Below are 7,998 nucleotides of genomic sequence, written 5' to 3'. Positions count from 1 at the left end.
TTCGAACTTTTGTGCTCCAAGCTAATTCGTTATGAGTGATTAAATTAAAAGATGTGGTGATAAGTCGGTTGTCGAAATTGATTAACAAACTAAGCAGAATGTTCCGGTTAATACGACAAAATTTCGCTACATTTCACTGGTGGAAGTTTGACAAATGTCATTGAATAATCGCATTGAATTGTCGCTGAAATACCACACGTGAAATTATCGCTGAAATACCACACGTGAAATTGTCACTATAATTCGTTCCCATTGGCTCAACAATTTGAAATCTCGACATTTCACTGGTCGAAATGTGACAAATGTTAGATGAATTGAATAGTCAAAAATATTTGATTTGTATGTATAGAAATATCTTACAACCAGCAATGTAAAACGATGTCAATGTGACATATCTCCCATTGGCTCAACAATTTGAAATCTCGACATTTCACTGGTCGAAATGTGACAAATGTTAGATGAATTGAATAGTCAAAAATATTTGATTTGTATGTATAGAAATATCTTACAACCAGCAATGTAAAACGATGTCAATGTGACATATCTCCGTGATTGTAATTTTTTAATTGGCCAATTTTCAAGGTCAATTTCTTTTTGGTACTAGGACCAAAAGTATCCACTTTTTGTACAGTTGCCATGGTGATTGCGATTAATCCGCAAAACGCCAATTTTACGTAGCGAACACTATCACAAAATAGCGTCTTATTCAGGTGGTTGGAGAAAAAATATATTCGTTATGGCTTGCTGGCTGCCTTCCGGTTGAGATCTCAGCAATTACGATTGCTAGATACTTTAAATTTTCACTAAAAGCTTTCTGTTATAGTGTAGGTGTGCAGGCTCTAGTGTCTATTTTGAGTGAGATTACTCGTGTGATCGATAATTTTAAACTTTGCTAATAAAATACTGATCTGCATTACCAAAAATGCGCTTTCATCATGCGTATGCTGATTTACAGCTTGTTTAACGCATTTGAGTGAAAAAAAGTAACGTAAAGTGTCATTTTTTTTAACGCAAACTATTTAAACATGAAACATAGGAGGCCGCCGTTGCTATGATACTCACTGACATTTGTTAAGCGTTAGAAGTACGTACTGTGCGATCAAAAATGAGTTGCTGTCGAGTCACCTTTGGAACTTTTGTTTATATGGGAAATCGTATTTAACTTGAACTTCCAAAGGCGACTCTACAGCAACTCATTTTTGATCACCCGTTATTAAGTTCATTCGCTGTTTTGCGTAATTTGTTCATTCATTCATTCATTCATTCATTTTTATTTAATTCCTTCGACAAATAACATTTGTATGGAACAAGTCAATATAACATTAATTAAACAAACAAACAATTAAATATTGGAAGATATAAAAAATTCTTGTATGTTGTAGAAACACCCATTGACTAGATACTCGTACAATTTCTTTTTAAATTTTTTCCATGTAAGGCAAGTTCTTATATTATGAGGTAAATGGTTGAAAATTTTAATTCCTGAAACTAGTGGAGAATTTTGTCCTATTTTTGATCTGGCCAATTCTGTCCTGAACTGATCATTGTTGCGTAAATTATAAGAGTGCACATCTCTATTTGTTTTTAATTTCTGCTGACTATTAAAAATAAGTTTAAGTACTTATTTCAAATATATACATGCCGGTTACGGTAAGGAGGTTAAGTTCCCTGAAGATCTCCCTGCAGGTATGAAATTTGGATACATTCGTAATTGTTCTCAGAATTTGTTTCTGAGATACAAATACGTGTTTTGACTTTTTGGATAATCCCCATAGACATATACCATACCTAATTACAGACGCAACCAACACATGATATATGTTTATTAACTGTGGTAACATCATAACCGTCCGCAAGTTCCTGAACATAAAGTTTAGTTTGGAAAGTTTATCAATGACCTTAGTACAGTGCAATTTCCAGTTTAGATGTTCATCTATTATAATTCCTAAAAACTTAGTAGAAGTTACTTTTTGGATCGCCTTACCGTCGATTAATAAATTTATAGTTTGAGGTTCACTATGGTAATTATGAAATCTAATGTAGCTTGCTTTGTTTCCATTTAGAGTTAAAGAGTTCCTGTTGAACCACTGATGAAGTTTACGTAGATTTACATCGGATATTGCTTGAAGAGAGTTATGATCTTTATCTGAGATTAATAAGGAGGTGTCATCCGCTTAAACCACACAACCAATTTGTTCATTTAGGCAAGATGTTAAATCGTTGACATAGAGTAAAAAGAGAATGGGTCCCAAGACTGACCCCTGTGGGACGCCCATTCTCACAGTTGTAGAATTTGATGTGTGTTTACTGTAAACTCCAGTTTGGTATTGAGTCAATGTGACAACCTGTTTCCTGTCTAGTAAAAATGTGGACAACCATTGCAGAGTTACACCCCTTACGCCATATTGCCATAACTTATCCAATAAGTGTTTAATATTGACGCAATCAAACGCTCTTGTCAGATCACAAAATATTCCTAGCGGGTGTTCTCGTTTATCTAGGTATTCTACCAACCATGTACAGAACCATTGCAGTGCACAACCTGTTGATCTCTCAGGTTGGAATCCGAACTGAGCAGGTGATAGGAGTTTATATTTATCAATAAATGATTGCAATCTATGAAGGTAACAGTACTCTAGTATTTTCGAGAATACGGAGCTTAGAGCAATGGGTCGATAATTCTATACACAATCGTGTTCACCGGCTTTGTAGACAGGAACAATATTATTCAATTTAAGACATGTAGGAAATTTGCCAGTCGTAAATGATAAATTGACAAGAATTGTTAATGGTGTGCTGAAAACAGAGTGTAATCTCCTTATTAATGAGGATGGGATTCCATCGCTTCCCGCCGAATTTTTATTTTTCAGTTTTGTTTTTATGATATTTGATACTTCATCTATTGTAAATGGAAACAAAACCAAACATTTATCCTGAAAATATGGATTGCGATATGAATTTTCGTAACTGTTTGTAAGTTTGCTAACCAAAGATTGAGCAATGTTACTAAAAAAATCATTGAAGTAATTTGCTACTTCATCCGGGTTATAGATAGCTTTACCATTCGCTTTTAATGTTATATTTCTAGCTGCTTTAGCATTAGAGTTTGAAAGGGTCTTGACCACAGACCATACCGATTGCGAGATGTTACTAGATTTGGATATATTTTTTTGGTAATATTGCCTTTTGCTATCTTTGAGTAGCTTAAAATGATTGTTTTTGCTTTTGGAATATAATGCTGAGAGCTCAGGAAACTGCATTTTTAAAATATTTAGGTCATGTAATTTCTGTGATGAGATTTTTACTTCTCTGTTCACCCACTTAGTGGACATGTTATTGATGCATACCTTTTTTAAGGGAAAATTCAATTCAAAATGGTAATTGATGATGTTATAGAAGTAAAGGAACGCTTCATCGATATTAGAGTACTGATGAAGTACGGACCAATTTATCACTTCTAGAGATTGCTTGAATAAATCTATATTTGCAGAACTATATGAGCGACAGTATTTATAGGTTTTTTTAGGGACAGGCATACGGGCAATGTTAGATTCAAATAGGATCGTTTTATGATCAGATATACAATTATCAATAATTGTGTATTGACCATGATTATCATAATTAACATAGGTATATGTGATCTAGGACATTACACAAGCGCGTACCTTCCTCAACTATCATTCTTAAATTGAATGTGTCTAGCATGTTTCCAAGCTTTTCGTACTCACAGGTGTCTCTTGTGGGATCCGCATTGAAATCTCCGTTAATTATTATTCTAACTCGAGGTTTGTGCAAAAAGTCCAGTACATCGTGTAGGTTTTCTAAAAAAATACCAAAGTCACCTACTGGGCTAGGAGATCTATATAATGTCAGTAGCAGTACAGTGGCCGAGGGTATGGGGTTCCAGTATAACCCACATACCTCAAAGTGTTTTTCTGCACAAAATTTATTTAGATCTAGAGGCTTAACAGAAAGCCCTTGTTTATACCAAATACCTACGCCTCCCCCTTTGTGACGGTATCTAGTGAAGGATGTCCCTAAAACAAAGTTTTGAATTATACTGTAACAACTGTTATTCTGAAATCGTTGGATCCATGTCTCATAATACAAATAAAATTTAAACTATCTTCATAAAGGTTGTGTGCTTGAACTATGAAGGAAATTTTAAATAAGCATCTAAAACTGCAAAACATTGTCCATTTAACCAATTCTCTATCTTTAATAATAAGAAAGTTACCCATGCAATCCCACCCGATCTGGGACACACTGTATATGTAATCAACTTCATTCACTTGCCAAATGCAATCCATTAAAAACCGTGTACTTGCGGTCAAAATTTCGCCGAAGCGAAATCCAGAGTTTCGATGATCTGCAGTTTTCGACCACAAACATGCGGTTCTGCATGCGATAGATCAACAATAATGCAACACCAACAGAATTTTCAACTTTCGTTTTTTTGTACCATACATCGTTGTATTCGTAATAAAAGATGTTATTCAATACAGTGGCTATATTTAAAAAAGTAAAGTTGATGATGATTTCTCGGAAACAAAAAGTTGTATTGAACATTTCTCAGCGGCGACTTGGAAAGCTCAAAAAGTGGCAATGAAAAAGTGTTTTTAATTTTCTGTATCTGTTCAAATAACATTATAAAAAAAAATCGGCAAATTTCGATTTGTCTGGCATATTTTCGAAGGTAATCGTAATTTTCAGGATCATTTTTCTCTACATTGACCATCGTCGTATTTTCTATGGTTTTTGAGATCCCCACGACAGACATCCTAATCTTGGACAAAGTTTATAGGCTTCTTGAAATTTAGATAAGCTGTTCTCGTTCATTTAACATCATCCACGGCATTATTAGAAACATCTCGGACACTGGTGTTCATTACGAGCACATACAAATGCTTAATCGCACCATGCATGTTCTTATTCTTTCCATGACGACAAAGACAAATACGTTGTCATGTTTAATGCTGATCTAACAGATCCCATGTAAAATACGACCTCTACAACGACCTATCGTGAACAAGTCTCTGACTTTGTAGCTTTTTTTATTATTAGATTTTTGTACCGACCAAGAGCAAAATGTTTTTAGTAATTCTTTTGATTGTATTTTTAGTTAGGTTTAATTAATTGTGTTCCCTTTTCTGAATTTTGTATTGATGATTGCATTAATTTTACATGTACTACTTTATTTTTCTGTTAATAATTATTTTGGGGTAGTTATAATACTCGTATATACCCATACTCGCATTTGCTTACAAAATATAAAAATAATATACATGTTGTTCCTTTTGAAAAAGTATTGTTTTGTTGAATAAGTTGATAACTTGGAGCTCAATTGTTTTTCTGTTTACGCCAATGTAACAAAAACGTGCTTCATATGTGCTAATTTAATTGACTTTGTTATTATTTAAAAAAAATTCACAGATTTCGCATTCCCTGCAACGATCGGAGACATTGGAAATGATAACCGTATACCCTATAAAGCCATATGTAAAACACAAATAACCCTTATTCTCACGGAATCACTAGCTCCACTCGCTCGCAAGCTAGCTCGTGTCGCAACTCGCAAACGTAAACTTTTTGAATAACAAGCGTCGTAGTGCTGGCTTTAACGGGAACCCACGGTGTAGCCGATTTGTGTCTTCACATAAATGAAGAATGGAATAGAATTATACAAAAACAACACACGCAGTAGATAAACCTTGAAGAGGCAAGCAAAACCTTGAAAATATATATTAATTACTATACGCAATCTCGTCAATATTCCTAATGCGTATTTTGTCTAATCGCCTCTTATCTATACCAAGTTGTATTTATTTGTATTTATAACCAATTCACTTTGTATCTTTAAATTTAAGACAAATTGTAACGTTACCGTATTAGTGACTTTTTATGTATCCAATGATGTTTTTCTACAATCGATGTCCAAAGTAGACATTTGCGCTAGTATTTGACAACGCAAACGTCATCTTTTTCCAGGAATGTCACTTTGTCGCTTATAAGCGATTATATAAAACCAGTAAAAAAGTTTAAGGCGAGTAACTTCAGCGCATTTTCCATGAATTATCAGTACCTACTTCCCAAAAGGCCATCGCCGAGGCCATAGCTATGTGCGCTGTGATTTTCTTTACTAGACGCATATATGGTTTTTTTTTTATTAATTAGCCCTATCGGGATCGATGCCCATGTGGCTAACAGGAATGGAAACAAAATGACAAGGATGACACTCTTCACTCCATGCGGTCTTTCATGGAGACTTTTAATCAGACAAACACAATAAATAGACCACGGAACGGTTTAGGATGACGAACAGAAGTATGTTATAACAGAGGTATTCTTCAATGAATGACTTTATTTATTTAAATTTTAATTGTAGCTTCCATAAAAAATTGCACCACAGCATCGTAGATTTTTTTGTTATTTGGAGCTAATAGGGTGACAATATTGGTTGGTAATTCCATATTACGACAGCGTATTTCTTTAAGTAATTTGTCAGTGAAATCAGCGTTATTCACACAACCAAGGAAAATATGATTAAGGTCGCCTTGTTCTCCATATACGCAACTGGGTGTATCTGTCAATCCCATTTTATGTAAATGAACTGGTTAAAATTTCAAAGAAATATCTTAATAAATAAAGAAGCTGGCACTGACTGCGCATGCGCACATTTAATTTTTGCAATATCAGTTATGTTTGCCTTTAACAGAAGAATCTGTGATTCAAATTTCAAAAAGATATCTCGATAGATAACAGTTGATATTGCGCATCCTGCGCATGCGCGCATTAATCTGATGTTTACAATATGCGATACGTTTGCTTACACTAAAAGCAACTTTGGTTAACATTTCAAAGAAATATCTCCATAAGTAAGAAAGTTGGCATTGCGCAGTCTGCACATCCGCACAACTGATTTTTACTGCATGCGATATATTTGCCTTCTGTGGTTAAAATTTCAACAATAGTAGATTATATCACGAGTCAATAATGATAGCTATTATTCTCGAGGAATATTTACGAACTGAGCCGCTTTAGCGGCGAGGGAGTAAAATTCCGACAGTATAATATCCATTATTGTGAGTAATATACTCTACTTTATCTACGACTAATTTAATAGCTTGAGATTTTATCCATTTTAATACAAAAAAATATACACAAACAATACACGACCCGCTTGACATTTACACTTTTGACGTTTGTTTTGTTTCCATGGATGATATTAAATTTAAGGAAATTTTGTGATTGGAGTACAAGAAGGCGTAAGAGCTATTAATCCCTGGTGATTAATCCCTAAGGGAATAATGGATGGCATTATACCGAACAAATTCACTACTCACTTTATATATTAGTCGTAGATAAAATATTATCCTCGCCATTAGAGATTGCCGGTACGTCATAAGTAAATGACTCTAGCTATCCAAAACGTTTATAGTAAAGTCACATGAAAAACAGCACATCAAATAAAGACAGTGAATATTCGAAATGCATTTGAAGGAAACGAAGTGAGTTATTGAAAGAGATAATGTGGTAGAAAGAGAAAAAACAAAAACGAATAACCAATGCGTGAGTTGTAAACCGTATGAATTTGAACTCTCATTTGACTAAAATAGTTCTTCCGTGTATTTGTTGGACAGTTGTGATTTTTAATTTTTACCTGTCACGTACTTTTAAATCATCGGTTACGCACTTTTCAATCAGTTCTTTTCAGAACTAATCCGTCACTTACGTGTATCCTATTAATCACTTTAATCTCTCTCTACGAATTTCCATGTCTGCAAAGGGTAAAACTTTGCATACAGAAGCACAACAGCTTGTGTTAAACTTAGTGCAACATTTTGAGAAGGAGAAAGAAAACGGTGGTCCATTGATACCCGTATCTGCTGTTCAAGAAGTAAGTGTGATTATATTATATACTTATATCTTCATTTAGTACAAACACACAATTATAGCGAGTGGCCAACGCTTTGGGTATATCTGAGAGGACGGTGCGAA

Source organism: Photinus pyralis, unplaced genomic scaffold, assembly GCF_008802855.1.
Source record: "Photinus pyralis isolate 1611_PpyrPB1 unplaced genomic scaffold, Ppyr1.3 Ppyr1.4_LG4, whole genome shotgun sequence".
Lineage (NCBI taxonomy): Eukaryota > Metazoa > Arthropoda > Insecta > Coleoptera > Lampyridae > Photinus > Photinus pyralis.
The sequence above is the reverse complement of the archived record's forward strand: the minus strand, read 5'-3'. Positions refer to the sequence as shown.